This window comes from Elgaria multicarinata, chromosome 5 (assembly GCF_023053635.1).
Source record: "Elgaria multicarinata webbii isolate HBS135686 ecotype San Diego chromosome 5, rElgMul1.1.pri, whole genome shotgun sequence".
Taxonomy (NCBI): domain Eukaryota; kingdom Metazoa; phylum Chordata; class Lepidosauria; order Squamata; family Anguidae; genus Elgaria; species Elgaria multicarinata.
The window spans coordinates 48,413,024-48,429,739 of record NC_086175.1 but is presented as its reverse complement, the minus strand read 5'-3'; the positions used below and the strand labels follow the sequence as shown (position 1 = coordinate 48,429,739).

Below are 16,716 nucleotides of genomic sequence, written 5' to 3'. Positions count from 1 at the left end.
ATCACTTCTGACCTCTTGAGAATGCAAATTACAAAAGACTTCTGATGTTAAGTACCTCTTTTTATGGAAGATGGACATTTATCTTTCTTTCTCCAGTTTGCAGGAACATCAATAGCCTTAAAGTTTCTCAAAGATTACTGCTATGATCTCTTAACTTAGATTGTTGTAGGTATTTCACTATCTAGGGATTTTGGTTTTGGCAGTACTTATTAATTTCAAACATTTCAAGGCTCCAGCTATTTTTTTTAAGCTTTCTTTTTGCTTCTTCTTTCAACCTCTAAATTGATGGTGAAAATGTACTTTTAAACTACAAGCTTCAGTGTGGGGAGAAATGACATCTAGGATACAAAAGCAAAATTAGATTCTAGGAGACTAAAGTATGGACTCAAAGTAAATTAGCAACTGTGTGAAATGTCTATTCAAAAATCAGTGCAACAATACTAAATTGGAAATCTAATGGCTAATACGGTTTTACATTCATTTAAGGTCCTTGTAAAAGATATTAACTATGAGTGCCATTAACTATGAGTGCCATTTAAACACACATTTCCTTACACAAAAGTCATTTAAAAATGTAGCTCTACTGTTTGCATACTGAAAGATTACACTTCAAGGCAAGTTTCAGATGAACTATATTGCTATAGCTTTTTAAGGACTCAGATACTACTGAAATAACTGAATTAATTATGTTAGTTAAAATATTGCTTGCAGGTATGAAGTATGAGCAGCTTGGTAGAAAGCTCTAAAACTGTGCAACAGGTTCATGGAATTATTTTTCCTAAATTAAAATCCATAAACATCCAAAACCGCCTGTTGGATTTCAGATCTCAAATTTTAAAAATAACATTTTGTTATATTTGTATAGATACCAACAAATTTGCAGGTTCCATGTTCATTTTAAGTTCTAGTATTAAACCATAATGTTGTGTTCTTACAGTTCAGATATGTTTTTACCAGAGATAAGCATGGCACATCTTATATTCTTAAGTCAGGCAACTAATCAGTGTCTGCCATGAACACTGCAAGACAGTGCAGCATTGAACTTTTGGAAATAACCTTCAACCCCAAATAATATTGTGCTTCTTCTATATGTAGTGCCCAAGATGTTATTTAAAAACGTTATGCATTATGTTAAGATCCATGTCTAACAATAATTAATTTGGCTTGCAAAAACATCTAATAAAATGCTTCAACACACTTGGATGATACATTGCAACAGAGAGCGCATTCAGACAACACGGTTGGCTATTTGGGGGTATCCGCCACATGACACGTTTTTAGTCAACCGTTGTGTGAGTTAGGGTCAGCATCGAGTTATTAGTCAACGTGGGATTTGATTGACATAGGCCCTGCCCTCTTCCCCACTCAGTCCTCCCATTGGTATCCCATCAGTCACTGCTGCACAAAATCTACCCTGACAGCCATCACAAACCAGAAATGTCACTGCTGCTCCACAATTGGCTCTTTCCCAGCTTGGGCGTTTCTATCTCCCACCACTGCCTGAAATGGGGGCTCCCCTTTCCTACTCCTCCCTTGTTTTCCCTTGAGATTGGCCACTTCCCTTTCCTGCACAATCACAATCCTTCCCTTACAAAGCACCAGGGGCCGTTTCACAAGGTTATCCCCCCTGCTGGCTCCCTGCGTGGGCGCCCAAGGCAGTGATCTCTCCTGCCCCCTCCCTGCTTGCCCTTTTCCCCAAGCTGCACCAAATAGCCATTGCTTGGGTGCACATGGGTGATCCAGCAGAAGACAGACCCCCTTCTTCATTGAGCTCTAGAGAAGCCCAAGCAATGGCCATTTGGCATGGCTTGGGAAAGAGGGCGAACAAGGAGGGATGCGTTGGAAAGGAGGAGGGGCGGAGAGGTTGCTGCTGCCCAGAACACCAGCTTCTAGCTTCATTTCAGTGGCCACTATCGTGCCCACTGGAGTGGGGAGGATGTGACTGGAGTGCGAAATGCCCACTTTTCAGCGGCAGGGGATGGTAAGATGATGGATGGAGGGAAGACAGCATCAGTGTGGGGAAAGTCCAATTAATTTCAATGGGTCTGCTCTAAGTAGGGTTTTACTTGGGATTCTATCCATTGTTTCCCCAGCTGCAGAAAGCCATGCACACTTGTTCTGAAAACTAAAATTGGAGACACTCTTCAACAATAAGGGGGCAATCCTATGGCCCTTAGAAAGCTGTGGTATACCATATCGCAAGGCGTTCCCAGCCTCCTTCCCTCCCACTCTGATGCGTCCCAGCTAGATGACTGAAAAATGCAGAGCAAGAGGAATGGTGGAGGTGAAGATCGCCTCTGCCATTCCTACCGCTCTGCATTGGATGCCGGTAAGCCTCCAGGTTAGGAGGCTTATGAGCATTGGCACAGGATTGTACACTAACTGTATCATTCTAAACTCAACCTCAGAAATGAAAGGTGTAGCCATAGATGCACTATTAACACAACAGCAATTACAACCAGTCCAGTTAAATTGGTCTGACTAAAATGTATAGAAACGGTCAGATTCCTCTTTAGTAGTCAGATGTCTTCTAACTAAGTGCATGAAATAAACATTAGTTGCAAATGTTGTGTAACTGAACCCCATGACCATTTCTGGCCCCTTCAGGGAAAAGACGCTTCAGGAAGGAGTAATTTGGAGCAAAGAAGTGACATGTAGGTACTTAACTTTTCCTCACTGCTTCTATTGTACTTTCCTGAAGAAGGTGTTTCTGGGGGACAAGAGACAATGACAACAACAACAAAAAAGGGATTGCACTAACTTCATGTGAAAAAAATACACTACACTAAAGAAACTCCAAGGAATAATTTTTGCTAAACTATCAAAACCAACCATTTAAATTCTGACTTTCCCTTTTAATGAGTAAAATTCATAATGTACACAATTAGGATAACAGAACTGAAACTTGCATTATAACTATATTTACTGAACAGAAATGAATGTGTGGAAGTACCTTTTAATTAGTATATTTAGTAAAGCATGCAACAGAAGGGAAACACAGCAACCTATTTTTCTTTTCTTTTTGCACATTGCATCAAGACGGCAGGTTGCAACTCTGTATTTCACCATCCTTAATATGTTTCAGAACTGCATTGAGAGGTACAAGAATTCAAACTTGCAGGATACTCTCAATGCTATCTCGTTTCATATAATATACTATTGGTGAAGTTGCTCCTGAAAGAGTTCAAATTAGCAGCTCATCTCTACATTTTCTTTAGATCACCACAAAGAGGTTCCACTTTGTTGCTGAAATACTTGACAATATTTACATTTCCCTGTAGAAGAATTCTCTCTTTTCATTACCCCCTTCCATTCAGTCACTTGCTAGAAAGGAACACTTCTGTGTTCACTTCCTTCCGGACTATAGCAAGTAACACTGTTGTTCTTTGCTCCCATGCTGCATTTGAGCCACCTCCTCAGTGAATAGCTGCCCTGTGTCTGGCTGTGGGAAAACCGTGAGGAATAGCCAACAGAAGCAAAATGATTATACCTAATCCTTGTCAATTTTCACTGCAGTCTGCAGAGTCTGGAAAAGTTTCACTCCACCCATGCTTACTTTTCTGCCAGCGAGCAAAAACCACAGTGGAATGAAAAACTCAGGCAAACACGACTCTAGAACACGTCAAAAAAGTTGTATCACTTTAAAACCATTTTGAATAACGGTAGACACTAGACATACAGACAATAGAGAACTTCAGCTATGGGGTGGTATATAAATGTAACAAATATTAAATAAATAAATAAATAAAATTCCTACCAAGGATAGGGTTGGGGGAAAATGAATTATGAAGAAATGTTTAAAGAAATTAATGGATCATAATACATATACTTTTCTGCACTATGTCAATTCAATACCATCAACTAAAGTATAACCCTGGTTCTGGGGCCCACAATTTTTGGTTGGCCTTACAAGCCAAGCCCAAATTTGTGGTCACCACACTGATCTTGAATTAAACTCTAGGGGAGAGGCTAAGTGCATGACCACATCCTAACTTCTATTCATAGTGCAGATATTCCATATTCGTGTAAGTTACAGCTGCATATCTACAAGTGTCTTTTCCTTTCCTTTATTTGGGTCAAATTATAACCTAAAAATCACCCATGCAGATGCTCTTAACACACAAGATCTTCTGTCCCACATCTATTCCCATCACAATGTGTCAGGATCTTTATTCACTTAATTAGATCCCTGAAATATTAAGCTCAATTTTTCTCTAAAAGAAGAGTAAAATATTTAAGGTAAGGAAGAATGAACCACAATGAATTGGTTAGGTATAATACATACATATTGGATTAGGACAGGAATTTGAATCCCTTCCATAAAAAAATGAACACCTGGCTGGCACATTCTGTTTCTTAACTCTCTTGCCAGTTATTATATTGTAAATGCAACCATTTCAGTTTTCAGTAAAAGGAGGGCAATGTTTTGGAGGAATTTCTCAGAATGTACTGTTCTATGCCTTAGAGAAGCTTTGTGAAAGCCATATCAAACTGGATTTAGATGAAGTCCTACCTCCAAAGATGTGTTTTGTTTTCTAAAATGTTTCCAAAGTGCTTGAAAACAATAATACCACCCAGAACTCCAACTCACTTTTCTGGGCAAAGCCTATCAATCTGCTAGTCTGCCATTAGCTCATTTTTCTTTCAAAGCAAATAACTAAATGACCCATCCATTAGCTGGGACATGCAATAAAAATATTACATTTTTGGTAGTGAACATGTATCTATAGCCAAGACCTTGGCTGCATTCAGACAACATGATAGTCAGTGATGGGGTAATAATCAACTTGACAGTTGTGTATCTAGGGAGTACTCTGCACACAACATGATAATAATCAACTGTGGTATAGATTAGGATCAGCGTTGAGTTGACTATTAGTTCATGCTGAGTTGACTCACTCATCCCCCGCCCTCCTGCCAGTATCCCATCAGCTATTGCGACCAAAAATCTATTCTGCCAGCTGGCTAGAGCAGCAGCCACTGCTTTGACCTTGCAACTCTGTGGCTGACAAAATAAACAACGGTGACAGAGGAAATAACCAATGGTGCCCTCCACACAACACGATAACCAATGGTGGGTTAAATAACCATCTGTTGACTATTTAAACCATTGTTGGTTATTGTGAACCCAGACCCTATTTATTTTCAAAATTAACTTTAAATAATTAGTTGGCACAACTACAGATGTTCTAACCATTCCATATCTCTTAATCAAACAGAGTTTTATGGATGTTAACAGGAAAAAGGAAAGAATTTCTGAAGAGAATCCAAGAAGTTTCCTCTTTTTTTTATGGAAGAAGATTTCTTGAAACCATCTGTAAAGCTATTAGAGATGCCTTTGCTGAAGGCAAAATCTTATTCACAAATTCCTGAAAAATCATTATGTAGTCCCCTGTAAAACAGTTTGGAGTATTATTTTTTTCATTGTTAGCCTGGAAAGGAGTTTTTTTCCCCTAGTACAGCAAAGAGCTTTACTGAGGTGCGTAAAATAGAAAGATTTTCAGCTAGTCCAAAGTGGTTATTTTTCACAGGCCCAAGAGCAGTCAGAACAGATGCCAGAGCAAACTTCACTCTTTTGGGAAAACATCCTTCTCCCCTGCATTATTAATTCCAGTTCTATTGTATCTAACAAGCGCCTTCTTGCACTGACTATACATACATACACACACACACACACACAAATAAATGTAGAGCCAAGTGTTCAAGTCTTGCTTCCTATACAACCACACCTTATTACTATAGACAATTCTGAGACCATGTGAGTAGTACTAAACACACAAACAAAAAAGCATTCATCAGCTCTTTGTAATGCTAAAGGATTAGTTTTTAAAGTAGGTGCAAGCTTTTCAATATTGCATTAAGACTTTGGAAATTTCCATTCACCAAATGCTCCAATCCTTCAATTAGGTAAATAGAGGATTTCATTAACATTTTTAAATATAGTTAATTTTAATACCACAACATTTAGACTTCTCACAATATCTCTCGCTACATGCCTCTCAGTCTTTAGTACATAAAAGCTGCATTCCTCTACATGCTTGTTCACAAGTAACACCTACTGATGTCAATGGGATGTATTCACAGGCAATACAGAGGGCTGCAGCAAATGTGAGGCTTTAAACTGCTCCACTAAAATCTCTTCTTTTTAAATAATTTTCTGGACTTTTAATAAGGCCAAGCCATTTGCAAGTTTGATCACTTCCACTGAAACAGCAATTTTGGCATTATCTTATCAGCCTGCAGATACTGTAATAAAAACATGCCTATGCATAGAAATTCTTTGGTGTTAGCTTGCTGGTGTAGATTTTTTTAAAAAAAACAAAGCTCCTACACACACAAGTGCCAGATTTGGAAACAGTTTCCTATTCATGTCACTGACCCATGTGATTTGGATAAAGATGTAGTGGTCTATCTACATTATTTTTATTTCATTTATTTATTACATATTTATACTGCCCAATAGCCTAAGCTTTCTGGGCAGTTTACAACTAAAACCATAAAATCCAGATTAAAACTTTAAAATCACATAAAACCAAAATAAATTACACTGCAGTAAACTACATCTAGTACTTATTCCACCAACAATTAGTCAAAACCAAGGTTGACAGTAATCAGTATAGTCTCACAGAATCAATAGAACAAATAACACATTATTTAACCAGTGACTACCATGAAAATGTGGATAAAGAAAAAACACTAGTACAAAAGCCTTATTATTATTATTATTATTATTATTATTATTATTATTATTTATTTATTTATATAGCACCATCAATGTACATGGTGCTGTACAGAGTAAAACAGTAAATAGCAAGACCCTGCCGCATAGTACAACCAATGATACAATTTAGGTTGTAACACATGATGCCCAACTCCTTTAGCATAGATAGCTGCATCAATAAACAAACACCATAAGTTTTATGCAATGTTGTTCACATTAAGGATCATAATAGGCAATTCAAATTATGGCATGGTAAGGTGATTTTTGATCACAATGAATAAGAGTACAATTCACATATGATCAACAAATGTATTTTGAAAAAATAAAAGTATGTATCTGGTAGCATCCAGTGTACAATCTCTCATTGGAAATGTAGAGTGTTCCATAGGCTCCCATTTTATTTTGTTACATCACACCCCAACCTTTGCAATAACCATCTTGATCACAAAGCACAATATTCCAGGGAAGACTAATATAGACTCTGCACTGATATTCCTGGACAAACAAACCTGAATCAATGTTAGTAGTAGTTCTGTCAATACAGGTTTTATGTGGGCAGGGCTAGGCATTCTACACAAGCTGCAGCTTCCGAACCACATACATGGGTAGCTCCACGTAGAGTGAATTACAGTAGTCTAATCGTGAGGTTACCAGTGAATGAATGACCATGGCTAGGCTATCCCTATCCAGGAATGGGCATAGCTGGTGTACCAACTGATGTTGATAATGGGAGCTCCAGGCCACCTGGGTCTCCAGTGACAAAGATGGATCTAGCAGCACCCCCAAATGATGGACCTGCTCCTTCAGAGGGAGTGCAACCCCATCAAGAACAGGCAAACACCCCAATTCCCGGACCTGGGAACCACCAATCCACAGGGTGTCTGTCTTATCAAAATTCAGCCTCAGTTTATTATTTATTTATTTATTTATTTATTACATTTTTATACCGCCCAATAGCCGAAGCTCTCTGGGCGGTTCACAAAGCCCTCATCCAAGCCATAACTATATCCAAGCACCAGTTCAGAACGTGCACAGCCTCTCCTAATTCAGATGTTAAAGAGAGCTGGGTGTCATCAGCATACTGGTGGCATCTTGTCCAAAATCTCATGATAACCACTCCCAACAGCTTCATACAGATATTGAATAACATTGAGGACAAGATGGTACCCTGTGGCATGCCACAGTTCAGCTGCTATGAGGCTGAAGTGCAGTCACCCAATGCTATTCTCTTGAACCAACCCCGTAAGTAGGAGTCTAACCATTGTAGAACAATGCCTCCAACTCCCAACGGTGGTCCAGAAGGATATCGTGGGAAATGGTATCAAAAGCTACTGAGAAATCAAGAATAAGCAACAGGGTTGCACTCCCCCTGTCTTTCTCCTGAAGAAGGTCATCCATCAGGGTGACCAAGGCTGATTCCATTCCAAAACCAGGCCTGAATCCAGACTGAAATGGATCCAGATAATCAGTTTCATCCAAGGGCACCTGCAGTTGAGACGCCACCACTCTCTCGAGCAACTTACTCAAAAACAGGGTATTTGCAACTGGATAATAGCTAGCATAAATTTCTGGGTTAAGGGAGGGGGGCTTTTTTCAGGAGTGGTCGCACCACTGCCTCCTTCAAAGCAGCAAGGACCACCCCATCACACAGTGATGCATTCTCTACTCCCCTGATCCAGTAGGCACGATTATACGCTCTTACAGTGTTCAGGCACCTTCATGATAAGTCTTTACCACTTACACTCCAGCTGTCTTCTGACCTGTTTCATTGTCAGGAGATTCCCAGTAAACCAGGGGCATTCCAAGCTCCACAGTATCAAAAAGAGAGCGCAGGAGAGATTGTGTCAATGGCCCTTCTCACCTCACTATTTCATTGTGCGACAAGGCTCTTGACAGAATCGCTGGCTCTGGCTGCTGAAAATTTCCCCAAAGCATTCAGGTATTGCTCGAATTCCGTAAGTCTCCATGTTGGGCCAGTGACAAATTGAGTCAGCCCTGTGGTTGTCATGGAGGACTCGAAGGCCAGAGCTGGTCCTGTTAAGGCAGCCTCAGCATGAATGTTGAAATCCCCCAGGACCATGGTCCTAATTAGTTATACAAGCTCAAGCCTGAGTTAGCTGAGGAGCCCAATCCAGCTCTGTCTCAGAAGAAGGGAGCTGCTTTGGACCCAGTGGATCCAAAGCCAGCAACACCCCGCCTTTGCAACCCCGCAATTCAGTGTTTTATACTTGGTAAATCAGTGGGTACACCACTGGTGGTAGCTTTTGAACTGCAGACATTCCACAGGTAGAACTGCTACCATGGCAGAGAGAACCACACCCTTGTAGGAAGGATGCCTCTTCCCCATCCTGAATCTCCCCCTACTGTTGCTGAATCAGGGTGAGAGTAGGATTGCAAATTAGATCAAATAGTGCACAATAGTTTTGAGGCAAGTAATTGAGGCCACAGTCCCTTTATGTTTACTTGGAGTAAGTCCCAACCGAACCCAGTGAGACATGCTTGTGAATGCAAGATCGGAATAGGATCAAGCTATAAGTATCAAAAATATTGAGAGAGATGACAAAAGCAATGGAATGTGAAGTAGCTTTGATTGACTTTCCATACGTACAACTGCAAACCCGAGAGGAACAAATTCTAATGTTGTTGTACATTTTTTAAAAAACCAAATAGCAGCCCCTTATTTTTTGCAGAAATAGTCAATATGATTCAACTCAGGAAAAAGCTTTTCATCAGGAAGTTTCAAAGTGATAAAGAAAATTCTACTATAAATATATACCTTTCAAAACATGCTAGATATAAATACCTATTTTACGTTTCCTTAACAATTCATAATTTCCCATTGAACCGTTATAGTAGCTTTCATTTCTACTCTAGCAACATGGAAGTGATGGGCTAGTTCACACAGCCAGTTTCCTTACATGCAAGCATGGCACCTCAAAAGATATGTGCGAACTTTCTCATGAAACTAGGCCATAGAGGAAGTCAATCAGCAGCCAATTCCACAACTGCAGCTCAATTTTTAACAACCACCATGATCAAGGAAGTAACTGTGTCTGTACTGACCAACACATTTAATATTTTCTCAGGTGATAATCACCTCCACTGCTGAAAAGAGGCGGTGGCTGTTTGTATATGGGAGCACCGCCCCTATGTCTCCACAACACTATACATTGCTCACTTCCCAAAGTACTATTACTTGGCTTCCACATTAGTGCTTCTGTGGTACTGGGTTATATGTGTGGTTGGGGAAGGTATAGAATGTGGTAAAGAATATAGATCTTGAACTCACATCTCTGTATCTGTAATGGTGTTTTCCTTAGCCTAGACACAGAAGGCATAGCCATTAGAAACTACTTGGTCACAAGCCAAGAAATGTAATCAAAACTGGTCAGGCTTTCATTTCACTGTAGTCCTGTTTGGACGGGGGGGGGGGGAGAGTTATTCACCCCTGACCTAGTAGATCTGAGTTACAGTGCAGTTTTATGCAAGTATATTTGAAGTGAGTTCAATGGAGTTTATTTCTTGTAAGCATGCATAGGATCGTAGTCTTAAACAAGGTCATTTTGGCAGCCACACTAACAGTGATCCACAGAACACCTACACACAGAGCTCAGTGAAACATGCACTTTCTTCCAAAAAATTCTACATACACAAGCAAGGTTGTATACACATTTAGAGCAGCGGCAGCCCAAATCATATTAACAATGCGACTGTGAGCTGTTTCTTACATTGCCAGTATAACATGGGCCAAAGAGAAGGTGCCAACCTGACAAGCGTGCTGCCTTAAGGCAATAAAAGAGAAAACAGAAGAGAAAGTTTTAAGAACAAAGGCTGTTCTTAAAGACCAAGGGAATGACTTAAACACGCATGCACTCCAACACGCCCTCCTCCTTCCTATTTACATGTGAACATACACACAAACCCCTAATATAGCCCAAGATGGGGAAGTGAGAGAGGGAAGAGAACTTGGGCGAGGGGGGGGGGGCAGTAACAACCAACCACATGGCTAGGGGCACGGTCGGATACATTCCATCACGTGCCCCACCACGGCAAACGGATACCTTTCTACCTGAGCCGGCGCCAACTCCTCCTCCTCCTCCTCCTCTTCCCCGCTCACCTCATTGCTGCTCTACCCCTTCCCGCCCCGCCAGCGTGACTCCAGCCCCAAGGCCTTGGCGCCAAACGCCGCCTGCGCACGGGAGGGGTCACGCAACGCGGCGGCGAGATTGGTAATGCTGGTAAAGCGCCACCCAAAACACGGCCTAGAGCCGGCTCGGCCCCTCTGCTTTCTCCACAACCCACCTAGGCCGGGCGAGCTCTTTGGAGCCGGCCCCCCGCCGCCCCCCACTTCTCTAACTGCGCCTGGGAAAAGGAAACCCATTCTAGAAATGATAATATAACGGGTCTCGTCCTGTTTCCCTCCCTTCACACAGCCCTGAAGCGAGGCAGAGCTACCGCCGGTCCCACCAGCGGCGCTCCGTTGCCCGCCGCTCACCTTGTGGCTCTGAAGCGGGCGGCACCAGCTGCAACAACGGCGTGCGCGTGCACCGGGGCCCGCAGCTCAGGCGGCCGCTGCTATTTCGCGTCGCTCATCTCTCTCCGACTCCTCCTCAGCCGCAGAGCCTTTCCCCGCTTCCACTCCGTCCTCCGAGGCCGGCGCTTGCCTCGACTACGACCCGTCCACCCCCTTCGCCATGTCGCCTCCTTGGGCACCCGCCGCCCACTTCCTCGCCGCCCCCCCGTGCTTGCACGACGAGCAGGCCCTTGCCCTTGCAGCCTCCCACTCTTGGAAGGCCAGGCGGCGGCACAAGAGCCCTATTGTATTATTGACACCAACGCCGCTGCTACTGCTGCCTCCCAGGCTCCGCCTCTTCCCCTTCCCTTCTCTTCCACCCTGCAAGCAGAAGCTCCAGCTCTTCTCTTTTGCCCGGCTGCTGGTGCTGCTTGCCACCGGCACGCTGCGAGAAGCTCCTATCGCCACCCCTCTGCAGCTTGCTTGCTTCTATGCACTGACCTCTACATGCTGCGCAGCTCGACACTATGCCTACCTGGAAGTAAGTCTCAAAGGGACCTACTCTCAAGTAGCACGCCGTGGACTTCGGCCGCACGTTATCTACCGTCGCCCCCTAGATCTCTACTTTTCATTACAAAAGCAAGGATAAACTCCTACTGTGTTTGTTGGTTTGAAGACCAAGCTATTCGATAATCCAGTGTATTCCTACAGCCGTTTAAGAGGAACTTCCCCCCCCCCTCCTCTGTTTTTAACTGTATCCTTTCTCCCTTCACGGCGTTAAGTTGAACATTCATTGCTTGCTTCCCCAACCACATGCAGGCAAGGAGAATTTCATCTAACTCCCTTCTCCCACCCCCTCCAACATTAGTCATGCCCCCACAAAACATGTCCACTTGGATGTTGTGTATATACTATATAGCGCGCCTGTGCCATGTAAGAAGTAGGGTTTTGAAGAACCCTCCGCCTCTTGACAGTAATAACGATTCTTGAAGCGGTGGAAATCACAAGACAGGTCCTGGAAACAGACTATTAAGTACAATTGCTCAAGAGATGATAGGGTAGGGAAAGTACTTTCCTTAGAAATCAGAGAGTCTCGCCTCTGCTCAAGCTATGAAGAGGGAAAGTGCAGTTCTAGAAGTGGACAAGGAATTATGGCTCAAAGAAAGCTATGTTAATATAAGTTAGAAACAGAGCAAGAATTAAGAGTTCTCAACTAGACGACTATACTTGCACATCCCTAGCAGGAAAAACTTCCTGTTAGAGCAGTACCACAATACTTGCACATCCTTAGGTGCTTACTAATATTAGTCCAGTAACACTTTAGATTTTACCAACAGTACAGGTTTTAATGAAAGCTGGTGCTAAAATAAGAGTGTAATTCTTGTATCAATTTACATAGAAGTAAATACTTCATAAGTTCACAGAGGCCCTGTGCAGAAGGCACCTTTAACCACGGTGCCTTATATTCGCCGTGGTTTAAGGTGTCTTCTGAACAGAGTCAAAGAATTTGGTGCTATTAATTTTATCTCTCCATACAGATATGCTATTACCTTCAGTTTGCTTTAGAGTAAGTAGTTCAATAGTTTATGGAGAAACTGCCAAAGGCAGGTAATTTAAATGCACATGGAAGACCTATTGAACAGTGATAGCAGTCCAGTGATGTAAGCAAACAAGAGCTGGAGCCGCTTGTAAAATATGCTGCAGCACTGCCATCTCCTCCCATTCTCTGTCAGACATTAAGAAAATTGCTGCATTAGAAAGCTGCTGACTCATATTCAGTCACTTACATGAATGGAGACTCCCATGTGTGAAACAACAATGCTGAAGGTAACATGGAGTTGTGTACTTTGTCCATAAAGGAATGATCTACTAATGGATAACTGGAACTACTAAACTTTTCATCTAATTATAAGAAGCTGCAGATAGAATTGATTTTCAGATGCATCAAGGGGAAGCAGATGGGTATTCAAGCTCAACACACACACACCACTTGAAAAGCATTGGCGATTCCTGGAAATAAAATGATAGCCTGATAACTAGGAAGACTCAAAAACGAGGGTGAAAAATGTTTTATCTTGTCTCTTTTTTCTTCTCCCAGGCATTTAACAGCATGAGGGGAGACATGATAGCACTTTTCAAATACTTAAAAGGTTGTCACACAGAGGAGGGCCAGGATCTCTTCTCGATCCTCCCAGAGTGCAGGACACAGAATAACAGGCTCAAGTTAAAGGAAGCCAGATTCCAGCTGGACATCAGGAAAAACTTCCTGTTAGAGCAGTACGACAATGGAATCAGTTACCTCGGGAGGTTGTGGGCTCTCCCACACTAGAGGCATTCAAGAGGCAGCTGGACAACCATCTGTCAGGGATGCTTTAGGGTGGATTCCTGCATTGAGCAGGGGGTTGGACTCAATGGCCTTGTAGGCCCCTTCCAACTCTGCTATTCTATGATTCTATATGCTGAGTTTTTTAACTGACCCCAAAATAGTTGTTTTTAAATGGATATTGTCTGGTTTTGTTTGTATTTTATGCTTTTTATGGTTTTAAATTTTGTATATTTCTTTTTAATGTTCACTGTTTTTAACTTTTGTAAACCGCCCAGAGAGCTTTGGCTATGGAGCGGTATATAAATGTAATAAATAATAATAATCTCTCAAACTACAAAAGCAATATACAATATGGACATGGCTATAAGAATAAGGTTGAAAACAAAAAAGCTAGCAAATCTAGAAATACACTCCTCCTGATGTACAGCTGACAAGATTCCGAGCATTTTATAAAATCTGAGAGCCAGTGTCATGAGTAGAGAGAGCTGGATTCAAATCCCCACTCCAGTAAGAAGCATGTTCAGTAAGCAGAACAGTTCACCCATCTCAGGCCACGAACAAGCATGTTGCATTTTAAACCAAACAATCTCACTGATCAGTTATGAACCCCAATTCTCCATTGCTGGAGCTCTACAGCAGGCAATTGGGTCCATACTGCAGAAGGTACACACTACCAACTATAGTTTTATAGCCCATTATATTAGTAAGAATATTGCCTCATCTCTCTCTACTCCTGCATATTTGCAAGTCTGCCCCTTACTATTGATTGAAATTTGGAAGTACTTTCAGGCAAAAAGGCAATGTGTAGTACAGCTGTGCATGGACCCCCCCCAAACTGCTTCTTGGCCCGATCTGGAACTTTCGGATCGGGCCCAAACAGCTTCAGGTCGATCTGACCTTCCCCCGCTCCGCAGAGCAAGATCCAGAGGAGCGGATCGAGATTTTGCCCTCCCTTCCCTAATTACTTGCCTCTGTGGCGGGGGACAAAATGGGGGCCAAATAAGCCCCCTCCCCCCTTACCTGGCTCCGCCGTTACCACACGGACCGCGGCTGCGGAGCCAGGAAAGCCCCACACACTTACCTGCTTCCGTCGCAGGCTTCAACTGAGGCCGTGGCCTGCTTCTGCTTTGAGGCCTGGGCCTCAGTTGAAGCCTGCACCGGACCCAAGTAAGCCCCCCTCCCCTGGCTCCGTCGCCGCACAGACTGCAGCGGCACCAGGTGAGCCCCACTCCCCCCCACTTACCTGCATTCGGAGCTCCGGATGGAGGCGAACCGCTTCGCCTTGATCCGCAGCTCCCCGACCCGATTCGGATCCACCTTTGGTGCAGGCGGATCAGGTCGTTCCGGATTCGTGATGGGTAGTTGAGGTCTGCTAGTTGAAGCCTAAGGCATTGTTCCCCCACCCCCACCCCCAGATGAAGATAGTTTTGATACAGTGAAGATGTGCACAGTTCTATATAAGAAATTCACACAAGAGGCTACTCAGCGGGAATGTTTGGAAGATACACAACCATATATTTTTGAGCACAACTATCTCAATACTGCATACCAAACCATGCATGTAATTTATAGGCAGGCAATTTATTCACCTGCTACTTTAAGGGTCAAGTTTTTAAAATGCAAATTCTTTACAATCATGCCTATTTATCTCAAAGACATATTGAGCTAAGTAAACAGATGAGAATATGAATGTTGATTGCTCTAGAAGGATTGAAATGAGGTTACTTTCATTAGCAAGACCAATTTGCTAGACATTTCTAGTGCAAAGTCGAGGGCAACATCAGCAGCATGAAGAGCTTGCAAAATTAGAACTGAACTAGCAAATGCAACTGACCTTGAGTATTTTCAAAGGAGCCTGCTGGACTAATTTCCATAGGGAATATTATAGCAAAAGATGATGGTGTTGTCCCTCATACTTAAATCAGGTCTGAACTCTTCAGGAAATAATCAAATAGTTAGAACCCTCACAAGAACAAGTTACTGTGTTAAAAATGAAGACGCGGACTTATAAAAATTATTAGGAAGTGCTTCACTATCCCCCATCTATATGATTTTTTGCTGAAGATCATATGTCTAGGCAAACAAGTATGACTTTAGTTGTCTGCAGAAACATTCCATGCAAGAAGCTCACCTGATGTCAATGGGGAGATCATTGCCACAATTTTCCAAGAGCTGTTCCTTTGTATTAATCCAAAATATGTTTTAAACCTTTTGAAATGCTTGTATGCAATTTGAGCAACTTTCATTCTACTATAATGTTTTCCCATGTCATTGGAGATGATTTTACTTCCCCCCCCCCCAAATTCAGGGTGAAATCAAATAAAATGTTTTGAAGTCTAATCCTAGTGGGAATGGTAGCATGAGCAGAACACACATTTTCTATGTATATTCATATACAACAACAGCAACAGTTTATTGCTTATTAGCCAGTTAGGTGATATGCATACAGAAACGTAATAAAATACTCCTCTCGCCAGAGGGAATACCAAAATACAAAGTATAAATAAAACAGCCATTGCGCATCTCCCTACACAGCCTCTGCAGCAAGCATCAGTGGACAAATCGGCTCCCCTGACAGCTGGAAGGAGGCAGGGAGTGTCTCCCCTCCACCTCTCCCCATAGAATGGCAACACACCAATAAGATAAGGGGGAACCAACGCCATTTGGTGGGGAGAGCAGAGGGCAATAGCCAACCCTGTCCTTATAGCCTACTCCATGGACGACTTATTAGCATGTTGCCCGAGTGCAACATGCTATAGTCATCCATGGAGTGGACTATAAGGGCAGGGTTGGCTATTGTGTCGTTCAAATGCACCCGGAGACAGTCATGATCTGCATGCCATGCTAAGCCACGGCAGGTTGTTTTGATGGGTAGTTGCATGATGGCATAGAATGACGTCAAAACCCAAAGCAGTTTCTCCATCATGGATTGTTTTTCACAAACAAGCCATCCTGAGAACCCATTGCTTGTATTAGGGTTGTTCAGGATAGCTTCTCAGGCTTTTCATGATGTCCAAACCTACCAGGGTTGGTGGGAATGGCTCAAGAGCTGGCCAGCAAAAGCAGTGAAAACCCATTAGTCCTAGTGATCTTGCTAGTGGCACCGACATTGTCCCTCATCCCTTCTCAATACCCTCTGCCTCAGGATGGATGTTT

General features: G+C 42.6%; 1 protein-coding gene across 1 annotated transcript in view; it reads right to left on the bottom strand.

Annotated features, from left to right (window-relative positions):
* Positions 1–11,358, bottom strand: part of JADE3 (jade family PHD finger 3) — a 42,266-nt gene extending 30,908 nt beyond the window's left edge. The window contains exon 1 of the mRNA XM_063126318.1: positions 11,217–11,358. The gene's annotated coding sequence lies outside the window, so the exon portion shown is untranslated. The remainder of the gene's footprint in view (positions 1–11,216) is intronic.
* Positions 11,359–16,716: the final 5,358 nt, after the last annotated feature.